At 43.2% G+C, this 18,107-nt stretch overlaps 1 protein-coding gene across 2 annotated transcripts in view; it reads left to right on the forward strand.

Moving 5' to 3' along the window:
- The first annotated feature begins 1,780 nt into the window (after nucleotides 1-1,780).
- Nucleotides 1,781-18,107, forward strand: part of MLN (motilin) — a 37,968-nt gene continuing 21,641 nt past the window's right edge. Inside the window, exon 1 of one of the 2 annotated variants that reach the window (XM_029572817.1) lies at nucleotides 1,781-1,891. The gene's annotated coding sequence lies outside the window, so the exon portion shown is untranslated. The remainder of the gene's footprint in view (nucleotides 1,892-18,107) is intronic. The other variant, XM_029572820.1, reaches the window with a different exon arrangement.

The raw sequence follows: 18,107 nt of genomic DNA on the forward strand, positions 1-18,107 counted from the left end.
CACTGCATTGCCTCGGCGCCTGAGAGAAGGCGTTCCCGGGGGGGGGGGGGGGGAGCATAAGTCGGGACGAGGAAAAATCTGCCTGTCGATGACAGTTTCAGCGCCTGGCACGCACTCTACTATTTTGTGCCCATGGTTGGTCTGAACGTGAAAGCATGCCTGCACTTTCATTTTTGAAAACTGGTACAAAGCAAAGCTTTTATGCGAGTCGACGCTCGTGTACCTGTGGATCGGAGGACGGTCAGGGTGGTTAAAGTGTGCCCGGGGATTTTGATTTTCAGATCTCCACCTGTACTCTTCCTGTAGACCTAGCCTGCCCAAAAAGCAAATGCAAAGTCCATGAGTACTTTCAGGGAGGAGGCACAGCCCTAGTGGTTAGAAACCCAGGGAAGACAGGGCTCATATCTCATTTCTACCATTGACACCCCTTCTGACCTTGGGCAAATCACTCGATCTCCCATTGCCTCAGGCACCCACTTAGACTTGGAAGCTCTTTTGGGCAGGGACTTATTTATAGCACTGCATACCTCCAAGAGCTAAGAAATTGCATAATATTATTGTTATGTCCAGAAAAATGGGGTCTGTACTAGAGAGCCCCTCTGGAATAGTGCTGGTTCAGCCTGTTCCTGCTGCTCCGTTGTTGTCTGGCCTGCTGGTATCACATCCTCTGCTATAGGCTCACTGAAAACCAGTTCCTCCAGCACAGTGCATACAGCCTGTATCTCCTGATACTCTGTAGAGAGAACCAGAGGCAGCAGATGGGATGATTTAGGTGCCATCTCAGCAGAGCAGGCATCCTGTGGAACACCATTCAGCCCTGTGCATCTGCCCTGTATCCCCAGGACTGCAAGCACTGTACAATGGCTGTCCCACTAGCAGTATATTGGGGTTGCAGCCAATCTCTTCTAACATAACCCTACTACAACACCCAATCGACCCTCCCTACTTCTCTACTCCCATCACAGGTCCCAAACTCCCAGGACCAAGGCTAGTAGGAAAAGATCAGACTTCCTTCAGAAAGAGTAAACCCATGTCCATCTTGACTCTGATTTATAAATAAAGAGTTAATAAAAAAAAAAGAAAGAAAGAAAGAAAGAGTTAAGCACTTGTCAGAGATGTTATGGAATTTATATATCCCTTTCCTGGTTACACAACCATGCAAAGTGGTGAACAATCAAAAATGCAAACAAAATACGTAATTATAAAATAAATAAAAACTGCAGAAAATAAAACATGAGGCAAGGAACTAATCACTAGCCTTACAAATATAATTACTCAATCAATCCCAGATTATTCACCCATATCAACAAAGAACCACATGTTTCTCCACAATTTCCTCCCATCCCTATTAAAATACTGTGCACAGAATCCAATTGTAAAATGCAGAGAATAAAAAAAAAAAAAAAAAAAAAGCAGTTATTCTGGCTCTTAAACCTTACCAAATCCTTTTCCAACCTGATACCTGCTGGCAAACTGTAGATGTGACCAAGTCTTAGCTGCTGACTCCTCAGGCGCCTCAGCGAGGGTGATCAGGTCCCCAGCCTTCCCGTGGATTCCTTGTCACAGAAAGTCGTACTTTTCAGCCACTCCAGCTGCATGTCATGATCCTCACCAGTAAAGTGTTGTCTGGTCAAGGCGAAAAGAGCACTGGCCAGCGTGGAGCCAGGATCTGTCCAGGCGGAGGGCTGGAGCTGTGGCTCCCTTGGTCAGCAGCTGAGAAAGTGCTTTCCTGCAGCCTCCAGCAAGCCCCTCGAAGCCCCGCCCCAGAGGATCCAGACTGGTCCTGTAGGCTTTCAACAGGGAATTGCTAGCAACACCGCAGATGAGTTGAGCTGTTGGACCCAGAGAGTCCTGTGAGTGCTCGATCCTTTGTATCTCTGTACCTGTTCCTGTAAGTAGAAGAATATTGTGGAAGTCTCATTCAAAGTATTGTGAAGTTCGTCTAACTGTGTCAAATACGTAGAAGACTGACATAATAGGATTGGCTGATCTAGACTGATTCTTGGACTGTGCTTAAGCGATCCCTATGTTATAGAGTCTTACTCTGCTGGTTTTTTATTCTGAATAAAACCCCTGCCTATACTTTAAAAGCTGGAGTGGGATCTTCAACTGGAGACATCTGCACTTTGGGGCAGAGGAAGCAGTCTGTAGCCTAATAAAGTCTCTTATCAACCCTGTAATTGTAGAAGACGGGTCGCATTAATTTCAGATGGGACTTGATCATTTATGGCTAAATCATGCTAAGCACGAGGCGCTGTTATATTACTTCATTCAAGGGAAATGTCCAGTTTTATTCATTGCAAGCTCTCCCCACTGCTGTTAGGTTTTTTTTTCTGAGCGCCCGAGAACTGACTTGGGAAAATTGTGCTTTGCTGAGAAATCAGCTTGCAAATTTAAATCAAGCTGCCAACTTAACAAATCCAGCGTTAATTCTGGAAAGTGGAAAGCTTGTTAAATCGATTAATAAACTGCAATCTGATGCCAAGGTTTCTTGGTAGGAAATATTTTTTTAATTTATTCTCCGACTGCAGTTTTTTATGCTCCTGTTTGTACCATTATTACTCTAATTCTGTTATAAATGATGCCATTTCTATTTGTGATTTGGCTATGCTGTTGCTTACACCGCTTGTATACTGGTGTACAGCAAAGGTATGCTCTACTTGGCTTAATTTAAATAATTATTTGTTTTTTAATTTTTAGTGGGAGGTTTAATCTTCCAGCTTTCGCTGTGGTCCTATAGAGGGTCATTTGCAAAGCATTTCCATGGGGTAAGAACATAAGAAATTGTCCATCAAGCCCAGCATCCTGTTTCCAACAGTGGCCAATCCAGGCCACAAGAACCTGGCAATTACCCAAACACTAAGAAGATCCCATGCTACTGTTGCTAGTAATAGCAGTGGCTATTCTCTAAGTCAACTTGATTAATAGCCATTAATGGACTTCTCCTCCAAGAACTTATCCAAACCTTTTTTAAACCCAGCTACACTAACTGCACTAACCACATCCTCTGGCAACAAATTCCAGAGCTTAATTGTGTGTTGAGTGAAAGAATTTTCTCAGATTAGTTTTAAATGTGCTACATGCTAACTTCATGGAGTGCCCCCTAGTCCTTCTATTATTCAAAAGAGAAAATAACCGATTCACATTTACCCGTACTAGACATCTTTAGTCTTTCCTCATAGGGGAGCCATTCCATGCCCTTTATCATTTTGGTTGCCCTTCTCTGTACTTTCTCCAGTGCAACTATATTTTTTGGGATGCAGCAACCAGAATTGCACTCAGTATTCAAGATGCGGTCTCACCATGGAACAATACACAGGCATTATGACATTTTCCGTTTTATTAACCATTCCCTTCCTAATAATACCTAACATTCTGTTTGCTTTTTTGACTGCTGCAGCAAACTGAGCTGGCGATTTTAAAGTATTATCCACTATGATGCCTAGATCTTTTTCCTGGGTGGTAGCTCCTAATATGGAACCTAACATCGTGTAACTACAGCAAGGGTTATTTTTCCCTATGTGCATCACCTTGCACTTGTCCACATTAAATTTCATCTGCCATTTGGATGCCCAATTTTCCAGTCTCACAAGGTCTTCCTGCAATTTATCACAATCTGCTTGTGATTTAACTACTCTGAATAATGTTGTATCATCTGCGATTACCTCACTCGTTGTGCTTTGTCCATGGAAATGGCTTATTATAAAACTGTCCGCCCAATGTGTCCTGTATGCGCGGAAATTTAGCAGGGCTGAGCGGGGGCTGAGCCAGGGAAGGGTTTGCACTTAACGTGCCAAACTGTTGAATTTTTCCAAAAATATTTTCCAGTGCACAAATTAGTAGGAGCAGCTGTGCTGGGGCAGTTTTGGCAGGATCATTTTCAAACCCCAAAAAAGCATGGCTGATCGGCACAGCCCCGTAACGGTCTGCTGATTGATCGATTTAGGGTGTGCGGCCCTTGCCAGCCTGCTGGGTTCCCAGAGATGGATTTAAGTACTTTTTGCTGCTTTCACACACCCCCACCTCCATAAGGAGCCCTTAAAGGGCTGTTCTCTGCTGAATGAGACTCAACAGATCTGAAAGGCAGCAAACCTTAGCCAGCCTGCTGCCCCTAAATGTTTGGTGCCTATTGACAAATCCAGGGCTAAGTGTTCCTCAGGTTGGGAATCGATACTGTTCAGGTCGGCTTTCACCCCGGCCTCTCCTGGCGCATGCTGAGGGAACAAATTAGTGGTTAAGTCTGAACAGAGGCTCCTCTGATTAGAGTGAGGCTGAAAGTGCCAAAGCTAATGCCTGTGCCTTCTCCTGGTTGTAACTGGTTATGGCTGGGTGAAGGTATTTCCTAAAGGGCAGAGGGCACAGTTGGATGTGAGTTTTGGTCGCACTAGACTAGCACCTGATGCAATAAGGAGATTAGCGCGTCCAGAACACGTGAACAAACAAATGCACGGCCGATAGTGACATGTAAATTCCATGCAGATGAGGGTCTTAGCTATCACCCCCCACGATGTAGAAAATTACCGAGCGCCCAACGCGCACTTTTTAATGCAGAAAATTTTAACTCCAGCCCCGGAGGTGGCGTAAAGTCAATCTGCAAGTCAAGGGCTCGTGAGAAATTAAAAAATACGGTCCTCTCTAGTTCCTGCTACTTAGTACCCTTGTGACACTTACATTTACTGCTTGTGTGTTGTTGAAAGATAAATGTATATTGGCTTGATTTAAAAAAAAAAAATTTCTTCTGGATGAACAATTTAGACGCCCATAAATCGGCCAGAAGCGGGATAAAAACAGACGCTCGTATTGAGCGCCCGTTGCAATTGTGGGCACCCAATTCATTTAAGCGCTAGGGATGCACGAGTCCCACCCCCCAGCACGACCCCTTTTTTACGCAGCCCCCTCATTTGAATACTGCATCGGGCGCCATGGGGATGTGGCGGCGTGCGCGTTAGGAAACCTTCTCAACGCGCGTCTTACTGCATCGGCTCCTTAGTGAGGGAGGCTTTGCTTGCTGCCCAGAGATTGAGAGAGCGTCCTAAGACTGTAAAATAATCTGACTAATGATCCTAGGGAGAGGCCAAAGATGAGTTGCATGCCGGACCTCCTGGTAAAACCCCTGGAGAACGCCTCATGAAGAAGGAGAGAGATGGAGGATATGAGAAAGATATCCAAATACCTCAAGGATATAAATGTACAAGATGTACATCGCTTTCAGAGGAAAGAATGCTCTGGAACACTTTGCAACTTGTAGTTAAGGAGGGAGCACAATATGTAAAATTCATGCAGATGGTTCTCCTTTTTAAAAGGGTTTAAAAAAAAAAACCAGCTAGAAGGCAAGAAGAAATTGTAGGCATCAGTAAAGAGATGACAGCAAATTACCCTGGCATAAGCAGATTTCTGTTCAGGGAGGTTTTCAAATGCCCGTTCTTAGCACTTCTGAGAGCACCTATCTCAGAAGGGGCTGGGTGGTACCCACCATGCCCTCTCCGAAGGCGAAGGTCCGTTCCTGCCACGATGGCCACAAAAACAAAGCCTGGTCCTGAAGGACCAAAAAAAAACAACCCACAGCTGAAAATCTCTCCAGTGCCGATAAAAAATAAAGGCAGCTGTCAACTCCCTCTTCCCTCCCCCCTCCTTTCCAGCATCTGCTTCCCCCCCCCCCCCCCATCACCGTAATTATTCCAAAAGACAATCAGTAATTAAGCCCAAACCGATGATGACAACTCAATCAAAGTTTTCTTGTTGGTTTCTTTTTAATGGAAGGTTTGGTGAGGGCGGCCTTCCTATCATCCCATCAGCAGAAACCCTTCCATCATGTTAAACCCTTGGGAGCACGTTTACCGAACAGAAAACACAATGTCGAACCGCTGCAGCAGTGTTATGTGAAGTCAGCGGATTACACTGACTCAATTCCCATGTAGAGGGGAACATCTGAGAGCTCCTGGGGCTCGAGTCCCCCCAGTCGGGCACCACCTGGTCCAGACACGACTGCTTCACCCATCGGAAGGGGCACCCCCTGCTGCCTCACCAGCAGGAAGTGCACTTGCGTGTCCCTGGTTGTGGTTCTTACCCCCAAAACATGAGAGGGTAACCGTAATCATATTATCAGTAGGAAGGATGAGATCTAATTAGTAATGACACACCAATTATTGATGGGCAGAGGGGGGGCACCGGATAAACCGCATGATTACTAGGTCCCTACTCTAAGGAACAAGTGCATTCGCTGGCTAGATTACAAAGTTTCCGGCTAACTTTACAGGGATGTTCACGGTTGAATATAGCTGGCTAGCTTAAAGATAGCCGGGTAACTTTAACTGGCTAACTTTAGGTCTACTCTTTGGCATGGCCAGAGTTAGTCAGATAACTTATTCTTATTAACTCTGCCCCGGAACACCCCTTGGTATGCCCCTACATTATCCGGCTACATTTTAGACTAAATGCCTCTGAATATTGACTTCAAGGGGGTTAAGTGGCTTGCTGAAGGTCACACGGTAACTGGCACCAGCATCTCACAGTTCCGTGTCCGTGAGAAATGGCAATAATTCTAGTCTCTGTATAATAAGGAGATTTTTATGCCTCTGTCGATACAGCATTTAAGATGTCTGCTGCAGCTGGCTAAACAAAGTTTAAGAACGGTTTAATTACTTATTATCTTAGGTTGTTGTTCTCCCTATTCAAACATGCAATGGAAATGCTGATCCCCCTAGCTGCTAGGGAAGAGGGAAATCCTCCGCAGCTCCCACAGCAGCAGTAACCACAGAGCTAGGAAGGCACCCAGCTGCACCCCACCTCCTTCATCAGCCCCTCACCCAGAAAGAAAGTGCCTGGAGGCTTTATCTGAGGGAGGGAAAGTAATGTTTCTGTTTCTGTTCTATTTCTCAGTTCCTGCACGCAGTGTTTTCTGTTGTGATGTGTGTGCCAGAAAAGATCTGAGTGATGAACTGTAAGTAATGGTGTTGTGTGTGGTACAAGAGAAGTTATAAGTGATCTATGTGTGGAGTAGGTTGTGTAATACGGATATGAATGAATGTAGTGCTGCTTCCTAGTGCTATGAGCACGAAGCATGGCCGAGTCATGCTTCACATTTATTTTTTTGATTCGCATTTATATGCCGCTGATACCGAGGCTTACAAAATAAGCCTACACAATAAAACACAGCATTTAAACAATAACTGTTCAGAATCACCGGATGTGCATTTTGATATCCATTCATGATCTAGACCCTTGGGAAAATGCTGTCTGAATGGCTAAATGAAAGGTGGCTATGTCAGTCTTGAATAAGTCACTTTATCTCCCATTTAAATTGTGAGCTCTTTGGCACAGGGATTGGTTGTACCTGTATGTGATTTGTTACATTGCATCTTGGTTTCAGGGTGCTGTATAAATGCTGAAATGCATAGAAAACAAGATTAGGAGAAGAAAGGTGCTATGAACGTTGCTTAGGATATTGTAGCATTAGGGAAGCCCAAAGCATTATTCCACAGGTGAGCGCTTCTGTCCTAGCTCGGAAAAGCAGTACTGGCCTTTTAAAGGTACCTTTTGCATGGGAAACTTTAGGGACTGAGAAAAACAGTTGTTGTAGCTGGGTTTCGTTTTAATTTTTGTTGTTGTTTGTGAGCATATTTTGGTTAGAATAAAAATGAGGGCTAGGTGAGGAATGATTTTCTATTATTTTCCTCAAGAAAATAGTTTTATAGTGTCAGAATCCAACCCATTGACATGAATGTGCCTCAGGTGGCTGCAGCAGCACTCAAGCCTGGAGTTACTCCTGCCATCACTGTCTGTGTGCGTCACAGACAGCACCAGGACAGCCACTCCGTGTGAACAAGTGACAATTCCATCAATCCCACACGCAGACAACGACAAAAGTAGTCACACTCTCACGCGAAGCTGTGCTACAGACAGGCAGTACCCAAATTCAAACATGTAGCCGGGCACAAACAGAGATCCAGGTTGGCATTCAAAAAAAAAAAAGCAAAATAAACTGTACACGCTGCTCTACAGAACATGATGTGCACAGCTGTCCCCCTGGTGTAAGGCATCCTCCTGCAGCAGCCCCCACCCTACTGTACCCCAACAAACATTGACACCACACCGCACTGGACTCAAAAGTTTCTGGGAAGTAAATAGGCTTCGGATTGTAATTGAATTGCTTTACTCCTCCACAGCTGACGGGGATACTTTGAGAAGTCATTGGGACAGTGACGGCTCATAAAAATAACTATCAGATGGGGCCCCCTGAAAACAATATGGCCGCCAAGGGAATCGGCAAGGAAGACACGGCAGAGGTGATGAAGAGCAGAATGACCATAGACTCAGATGACGTATCGATCAAAGCATTCAGGGAGATGAAAGGGGTGGGATGGGATGTACTAACAAGATTGTACAGAGCAATCTGGAAAGTAGGAAAAATGCCAAATGAGAGTAGGAAGAGTACGCTAGGAAAATTACAGAGGGATAATGCTGATGAGCCAAGAAATGAAGGGAGGAGATTACTGAAAAGAGGACAAGGAGCCTGGTAATGATCAGTGAAAAACTGTTCAGAGTCTGTCAAGGAAGGTCGACCACTGATGCAGTTTTTGTACTGAAGATTCTGCTGGAGAATTATAGAGAAAAGATGAAGGACCAGCACATGGTGGTTATTGATCTTGCCTACAAAACCGATTGATGGCACATGAGAAAGAGAGGTATACCAAAAATGTACATAATTATGGTGAAGGAAATAAACCAGGATTAGAAGATCTGGTCAAGAAGTGCTAATGGGACAAATTGTGGTATTTTGCAACAAAGCAGGTTTCTTAAAATTGACCCCAATCTGCCTAATTGCTGGGTTTCATGGGAAACTTGAGACTGACTCATGCTGGCATCAGACAGTCCTCTGTCTCCAGATGTGTCTACTCCTTCTTGGATGTCAGCATTACCTACATGCCTCTTGACATCCAGAGTAGTGTATTCAGCAGGAGGGATGCAAGGTGCAAAGAGACTTCTATGAAGCAGCTCACTTCCCCAATATTTATTCATTTTGATTTATATTCTGCCTTTCAGGCACTTCAAAATGGATTACATTTAGGGACTGTAGGTACACTACCTGAATGGTAGAATATACAACTAACTAAATAAATAATATGATGAGGGCTTTAACTTACACTCACATGAGCTTGGTTCTTCCAAAGGTCCAGGAAGTCACTCCCTTGGATATGCATATTGGTCATTACCATCACTGAGGGCTGTGGTGATCAAGTTCCCTGGATCCTGCCCACATATTAGGACAGAACCTTTTGTATGATTATGTCGGTAGTCAAGATTTTGAGATGGGGGTTCATCTAGGTAGGTGTGGGAATAAATGAGTTCTTTTTATGCCCTTATTGTTGTGTTTGTAGATAATAGTAACTGCCCATTATTGCTGTAGCTATTCAGTCCAGGATTAGACTCATTTACTCCCCTGCCCACTCTGAAGATCACTACATCAGTGCCCATGGGTTCACCAGGGCAATTGTTGAGTGCACTTCCATTGTTTGGACTCCCTTTCTGTGGTGCAGAATGTATTATATATCCTATTACAATATGCATGGGAGCTTTGACTTTATCCTTGTGACCCGCTGACAGAGCAGCATACACCTTTCGAATATTAAAGGAGAAGCGCCTACCAAATACAAATCCTACTTCATCTGTACTGATCAATTTAGGGAGAATATATTTCAATCTGTTGGCTAGAATGGCCCCGAAAATTTTAATGTCGAGATTTAGTAGGGATATGGGCCTATATGATGCCGGTAAAAGTGGATCTTTACCAGCTTTCGGGATTACTACTGTAACAGCTTCCTTTAGTGAGTCAGGCATACATCCATCATCACTCATTTTGAAATTCCCTCCCCCAATAATTTGTAGAAACACACATCAAGCCCATCAAGGCCAGGGGATTTACGAGAGGGTAGAGTCTTGACAGCTTCAAGAATTTCCGACCCTGTAAAAGGAGTAGTTTAATCTTTCAAGATCTTTGTGGTCTAGGGTCAGTATAGAGATATTATGAAAAAAGTCAACAATCTTATCCGAATCAATCGGGTCCCTTTTGTAAAGATTCCAATAAAAATCTACAAAGACTTATGAAATCTCTTTGGAGGTATGAAGTATGTCCCCTGCACTATTCCTCAGGGCACCTATAAATTTTGAAGTGCGCTGTTGGCGTACCACATTAGATATTATCCTGCCTGTTTTATTCGCGTAACAATAAAACTTAAAGTTAATGTTTTGAATCGATGTATATGCTCTTTGATGCAACAAGTCGTTCATAATTTTTGGAGCACCGTATATTTTTGCCTCAGCTGCACTGAGGGTTGAGCTTTCAAAGCTGCATTACAGTGACATTTGGGTTGCAAGATGGAGAATTTTGGCATTAATCTGTTTCCGTTTGGATTTCACATAACTAATTATTTCCCCACATAAGACTACCTTTGCAGTTTCCCAAAAAAGCACTGTGTTGATCATTAGTTTGTGCAATCACCTGCCATTTATCCCCCAGGAACTCAGAAAAGGAAGTATCTTGTGAAGTTCTGGTAACATACTCCACACTTTTAAGCAATTTTCTTTTTCTTTCTTTCTTTATTTTATTTAGCCATTTTATATACCATCGTTCCAAATAAAGATCACTACGGTTTACAACATGACAAGTACAATGAATTAATGAGGTCAGACAACATACAATTTAAAAATTAACATATACTTTGGATAAAGAATTTAGTTCAGGAGATAGGTTCTTTATGACTTTGTCCTTGAGGGTGCATGTTCTGTATTCAGGTGATTTTAAGTTAGGTTATAGGCATTTTGAAATAACCAAGTTTTTAGGTCACATTTGAATTTCTTTGTTTCTTGAGTCAGTCTTAGATACTTGGGTAGAGAGTTCCATAGCACTGGGCCTGCTATTGAGAACATGCGGTTTCTTATTTTTGTTAGGTGAGTATTCTGTAATGATGGCACAGCTAGAAGTCCTTTGTTTTGAGATCTTAAAGATCTCTGTGGCCTGTATGATTGTAGAACTACATCTACCAGAGTTAGAATGGATGGTGGAGTGTATTAATGTTAGGACTTTGTAGTTGATGAAGGATTGTACAGGTAGCCAATGAAGAGCTATCAGTGAATGTGATATGTGTTCGAATTTCCTTGAACCTGTTAAGAGTCTAGCTGCGACATTTTATAATAGTTGAAGGTTTTTTAGAAGACAGTTGGGAACTCTGAGTGGAAGTGAATTACAGTAGTTTAAGTTTGAGAAGATGAGGGTCTGCAGGACCGTGTGGAAATCTGTGTGAGTCAGCAATAGTTTCAGTCTATGTAATAAGTGCAGTTTGGTATATCCTGATTTGATTAATTTATTTATGTGCTTTTCCATTGATAGGTTATCATTAACCTAAGTCCCTTGCTTGGTCTGAGGGTGTGATGTTGAAGTTACCCATGTCAAGTGTTTGAGGAGTTGCTATAGGTAGATTTCTTCTCAGCAGAATGATTTCAGTTTTATTAGTGCTTAGAATTAGTTTAAGTTTGGATAGTTTATGTTGTATAGCCTTCATGTGTGTCGCTAGAGTTAGTCTTGCATTTTCAATAGATTTGGTGCATGGCATATAGAATTGAATGTCATCAGCATATAGGAAAAAGGCGATTCCTAGATCAGATAGAAGTCTTCTTAGAGGAAGCATATAGATTTTGAATAAAGTTGCCGAGAGAGCTGAAGCCTGGGGGACACCTGCGTCAATCTGGAAGGTGTCAGACATGTGGATGCCCAGTTTGACTTGGAATGACCCTTTTAATAGGAATGAGGAGAACTACTTCATTACATTGCCATCAATTCCGATTTTTCTCAACTGCTGGCATAGTAGGGTATGGTCAACGGTGTCAAAGGCTGCCAAAAGGTCAAGTAGTACCAGGAAATAGGACTCATCATCGTTAAATCCCCGTAATATGGGGTCCGTTAAGAGTACAAGTAAAGTCTTGGTTGAGTGATTTTTCCTGAACCCAAATTGGTTTAGATGTAGAATATGCTGGTCATCTAGTCTTCTAGTTGTGACAGTACTGTTTTTTCGAGAATCTTTGAGAGAAAGATCAGGTTGGATATTGGTCTATAATTTTCCCAACTGTCAGAACAGCTGGTATTATTTTTTAGTATAGGTTTTATCGCTGCTTGTTTTGCCATATCAGGGACAAAACCTTTTCAGAGTGATTGTTTGATTAAGGATGTGATTGTTGGGGTGATAAGAACATAAGAAAATGCCATACTGGGTCAGACCAAGGGTCCATCAAGCCCAGCATCCTGTTTCCAACAGTGGCCAATCCAGGCCATAAGAACCTGGCAAGCACTAATAAATAGTGCTATTTATTAGTTTTAGGGGGCTAAATGGAATGGGGTCATGTGGGTGATTTGCAGGTTTGATTTGTAGTTTAGATACTCTGTAGTTTAGATACTCTGTCAAAAGCAGTCCATTTGGTTGGTTCATATTTTTCTTCATCTTCTATGGTTGGTGAGCAGGTAGAGAATTTAGTTTTTAGTCTAATTATTTTTCTATAAAGTGAATGGCGTATTCATTGCAGGTTGTTGCTCAATTTAGAGGAAGATGGGTCCTTGATTAGGTGTTTAACGACATTGAAGAGTAATTTAGAGTTAAAAATTACCCATTGAATCTGTTTGGCATAGTATTCTTTTTTTGCTTTGTTGATTAGGAACCATTATTGAGAGAGGAGTGATCTCTATTTTCCAAGAGATTCTGAAGTTGGGCTTTTCCTCCAAAGTCTCTTGGATTTTCTCAAAGATTGTTTGGAACATCTTAATTCCTCATTGTACTATGGTTTCTTTTGCTTAGAGGTATATTGATCAAGTTGATTGTTTTTGTTTGTAATGGGCTTAGGTGATTGGCTATTTCTTTAACCATGATATCCCATGCTTCAAATGAAGCAGAGGCGTTGGCATAGTTGAAATTGATAAGTTTATTATTTAATGATTCTGCAAGTAGATCTGATTGTTATTTGTGTTTTGCTTATTTGAGTTGAGGAAGGTTATGTCTGCTTTTAGTAATTGGTGATCAGACCAAAGCAGTATAGCATCAGTTATTATCATACAATTGCTGCGATTGACAAATATGAGATCTAGAATATGACCTGCTTTATAAGTGGGTCTGGTTACGAATTGTGACCATCTGTCCAATTCACTATACAGAGAACAGCGCATAGTCTGATACCACCAGGTTTTTCTATAACAGATTTAGAAACTATGGGAAATAATTTTTCTGATAACAAGATGTGGTCTATACACGTGGAAGTAGAATGTGCCATTGCATGATGGGTGTAATCTTTTACGTAGAGGTTAAGCAATCGCCATATGTCTAGCATTCTTAAATGCTTACAGAGAAATGGTATTCCTTTACTGGAGGACATTGGGGCTTGAGAACTAATTGGGTATCGATCATTGCTGGAGTCAGCTATACAATTCAGATTCCCCCCCCCCCCCAAGAAAAATTGGGGCACTACTCACTTCCAATAATTTGTCTACTGTGGTAGAGAAAAAAAGCATGATCATAAGCTGAAGTGAGAATGACATCCTTCCCCATCAACGCACCTAGCAATATTATGTATTGTCCCCCAGGATCTTTAATTTCTTTTTCTAATCTAAAGTCTATGGCTTTATGTATGAGAATTGCAACCCGCAATGTTTAGAGGAGCCAGAGGCAGCAAAGCCTTATTTAAGATGCTCCTTATCAGGCATGTGCGTTTCTTGTAAACAAACAATCTCCCCATTATTAAGATGTAAAAGAATTTCCTCTCGCTTAACAGATGATCCTAGACCCACCACATTCCACGTAATCACTCTAAGGTTTCATGATATCCTGATAAGAGTATCTGTCTAAACCTATCATTAGGGAGACTACTTGTCCCAAAAGCAACCATCTTGGTTAGGTGAATCACTCTGTGTCATCTCGGAAAGATCCTAAATGACCCAGTATAAAAATCTTTGTTTCCTATGCGGCTCTAACCGGTCGTAAAAGCATCCTAGAGATAAAAATAATGTTTCAGAGTTTCACTAGTAAAGCGAAAAGCAAAATGAAACCGGTTGAGTCATGCGGCACAGTGAGCTTCATGGCGTGCCATCTGCTTTATGCCAGATATATCGGTCTTTCTCTGAGTAGAGATATATTTATCTCATTTGACTATTCCTGCTCATCAGAAGAAGCGGTGTGTTCTGGATAATAAACGCACGGAGGGAGAGCAGCCACACACCACCACCCGCCCTGGTATCGCTGCAGCCTGCAGCACTTAGTCTTACTTTTTCTTAATGATCCCAGGTTGTTAACATAATAAATGAATCAATAGCTTTCTTGGAAGATACATCTTACACTGTAACTACAATCTCAATACCACATCCAGGGTCGCCACGGGAGCACCTGTCAAAGACAAGGCCTCAGGGATAGGCACAGGGATACCCAGGCTCCCCCCGTCACCTCTAGGACTGCAGGCCTCAGGGGATAGACATAGGGTTACAGGGTCTGTCACTTCTAGGCTTGGATGACTTGAGGGTTGAGCGCAGGATATGGAGCTTTACACTGCTAGGATTGGAGGGCTCAGGGGACAGGCACAAGGATACAGAGCTTGTCACCTCATCAATACATATCCAGTTAATGGGTGCTCTCATACAGGCCGATACAGCTTTACCCCTTATTCAGTAAAGGGTAATAGCACGTCGAAAACGCGCGTCCAACCCCCCCCGAGACTAATAGCGCCCGCAACATGCAAATGCATGTTGATGGCCTATTAGTCATTCCCACACGATACAGAAAGTAAAATGTGCAGCCAAGCCGTACATTTTACTTTAAGAAATTAGCGCCTACCCAAAGGTAGGCGTTAATTTCTGCCGGTGCCGGGGAAGTGCACAGAAAAGCAGTAAAAACTGCTTTTCTGTACACCCTCCGACTTAATATCATGGTGATATCAAGTCAGAGGTCCCAAAAGTTAAAAAAAGTAAAAAAATAAAAAATTTAAAATGGGCCCGCAGCTCGCGGGTTGAAAACCGGACGCTCAATTTTGCCGGCGTCCGGTTTCCGAACCCGTGGCTGTCAGCGGGCTCGAGAACCGACGCCGGCAAAATCGAGCGTCGGCTGTCAAACCCGCTGACAGCCGCCGCTCCTGTCCGAAAAGAGGCGCTAGGGACTCGCTAGTGTCCCTAGCGCCTCTTTTTACCGCAGACCCTAATTTAAATAAATTAATTTACTGTGTCACGGGCACAGGAGAGCGGGCGCTCGCCTGCTCTCCCGCAATTTTTACTGTATCGGCCTGATAGTAAATAAAAACCAGAAAAGACATCCCTGGCCCGATTCACCACCACCATTAATCTTTGAAATACCTGCTATCAGACATCCTCCCCCTCCACTATATTTCTCCAAAAGGTGCCTTATAATGCAGCTGGCCCTCCCCCTTGTCCCACCCACCCACCCAGTACCTCTCTCGTGGCTCCTTTTCACGGCCGGACAGTTTTGCTGGAAGCGCCTGGGATCGCATCTTTCTGCCACCCTAGGCCAGCAAAAGGGGGCGAGCAACTCGTATTTTTTTTTTTAATTCTCCGGGGAGGAAGGGCTGCATTATAAGGGATCTTTTCGTTTGGCGGGAGGGGGACTCTAGCAGCAGGGATTTCAAAGATTAATGGTGGGAGCTGGGTGTATTATTACAGTGAAGCCGATAATAGGCCTGTTCCTTGGACTGCATTACCACGTCCGGGACAGTAATGCGCTTGTTCCTTTGGGGGGGTCTTATTACAGCAGGACAGTAACATGTCTGTCTCTTTGGATACAGAAACATAGAACGTATCCGAGTTTAACAAGATGAAGCTGGTTTTGAATTAATAGTTGTGTTTTTTTAATCAGTTTTGTCAGGCTGCGTAACATCCTGAGGCTTCTGCTGCCACGCAGAAAAGCTACATAAATATCTAATTAACTCTGAATCCCTCTCCTTGTGTACTGTATCTTTGGGGGCTTCTATGCTGGCTCCAGTAGCCAAAACTAGAAATAAGTAGCCCCAGGTTGAGAGGACCTTAGGCAGCATGCCATAGCTGTAAAGCTCACATACTGGAGTTGCTGCCCTGCACTGCCACAGACTCCCTGCTCGCTCAGGCTAAGGGCGCCATCCAGTGGAAGCAAAAGATAGTGCACGACAGATTAACTCATTGAATGTTGCAGATGCCACTTGCAAGGGCTTAGAATTTGACTGTTTTGCTAGTAAAATGTAGAATATTATGGCAGATAAAGACTTCCAAGCCATTCTGTTCTGCCCATTTTGCTTTCCTACTGCAATATTGCAGACCCTGCTTGATCTTTGCTTCTCCTCTTGTGTCTCCACAACTAAGGATCCTCTGTGCTTCCCCCAGGCTTAAAAAATCTGATTTTTTTTTCTCTCCCCTTCTTCCCCTGAGAGGCATGGAGCATCATTTCTGTGAAGAAGTATTTCCTTACCTTACTCTCGAGTTTACCCCCTCCAGCTTCATTATAACACCTTGGTCTAGATCTTTCTTTTAAGAATATAAGAAATTGTCATACTGGGTCAGGCTCTGCATCTTGTTTCCAACAGTGGCCAATTCAGGCTACAAGTACCTGGCAAGTACCCAAACACTAAGTAGATCTCTTGCTGCCGCTGCCAGCAATAGCAGTGCCTATTCCCTATTGATTAATGGCAGTTTATGTACTTCTCCTCCAGGAAAGTATCCAAACAAAATGCTTGCCTGTGATATATTAGTTATAGTTTTGATCAAACTTCCAGAGAGATCATTGTATTAGTCAGAAGTGGCAAAAAGAACCTGAGGCTGGTGGTACCTTATAAACTAAAAGATGTATTGAGGCATAAGCTTTCAAGGACAAAAGTCCATTTCCTCAGGTGCAACTGCCACCCTCCTCTATGTGATTTTGAGATATTTGCAGAGCTTTGTCATTTCCTCCTACCTTCTCTCCTCTAGGGTATACATACTTGCCATTAAATCTGAGCAGACAGGGCTTCGGGTGCAGACTTGACATCATTTGGTAGATCTTCTCTGGACTGAACACAATATTCCAGGTGAGGTCGCACGAATGACCTGTACAGAGGCATTATCACCTCCTTTTTTCTACTGGTTATCTCTTTCCCTGTGCACTCTTAACATTTCACTGGTTTATCCCACTGCCCTGTTTGGCAATCTTGAGATCATCAGGTATGATCACCCCGAGATCTCTCTCTTGTTTTGGTTACTCCAAAGGGAATTCTGCACCCATTGTGCAATGCAAAATGTGTGCAGAATTGCCCTGCCTTGCAGAGTTTTATAATTCTCCAAAAAAACATAAGCAGTCACCTGGGCCAACAAGATCCAAAGCAATCAAGCTCCTCACGCTTCATTCCTCCCCTTTCCCAAACCTGTCTCTTCCAGCCAGCCAGTCTCCTCCACTCTCAGTCTCTCCCGTGCTACCCCCGGAACAGCTGATCCCTTCTGGCTTGCCTGCCTCTCAGTGACTTTGAGCTGTGGCCTGCTTGGCCCCTCGTGCTGGTCTTGTGATCTCAGTCTCATGACTGCTACTCCTTCTCCTCATCTATAACCACCACCTCCCCTTCTTCCTAGCCCATGGATGAAGCCAACCAGAGGGAAATGTAAAACTATTTATTTATATCCCTCCTGTTTATCATCCTAAACTGGTTACAATAAAAGCACACAAAACTACATAAAGCAAACAAAAGACAAAAAAACAAGATGACAACTTTCCATGTTAGGTGAAGGATTATCATGTATTTATTAATTTTAAAGAAGAGGTTTCATGGCAGGGGGATCTAGGGGGGGTTGTTGTTTTTTGGTTAAACTTGGGTCCTGATTGAGCACTCTTACCCTATCCTTACATTCTTGCAGCCGATACTGGGCACACGGTAACAGACAGAAAAAAGGGCTGAATTAGCACAAGTCTGAAACTCGTGAGCGGTAGCGCCACGCATCGAGGCTTCAGCCCTGGCTACTGTCCTTTCGCGTACATGCAGTTCAGTCAACCTAAAGACTTGTTCTCTAAAGTTAGCTTGCAGCATTTCACCATTTTTTCATAATTTTGAGGTTCCCATACGATAATTCCGTACTC

This window comes from Rhinatrema bivittatum, chromosome 12, assembly GCF_901001135.1.
Source record: "Rhinatrema bivittatum chromosome 12, aRhiBiv1.1, whole genome shotgun sequence".
NCBI classification, from domain to species: domain Eukaryota; kingdom Metazoa; phylum Chordata; class Amphibia; order Gymnophiona; family Rhinatrematidae; genus Rhinatrema; species Rhinatrema bivittatum.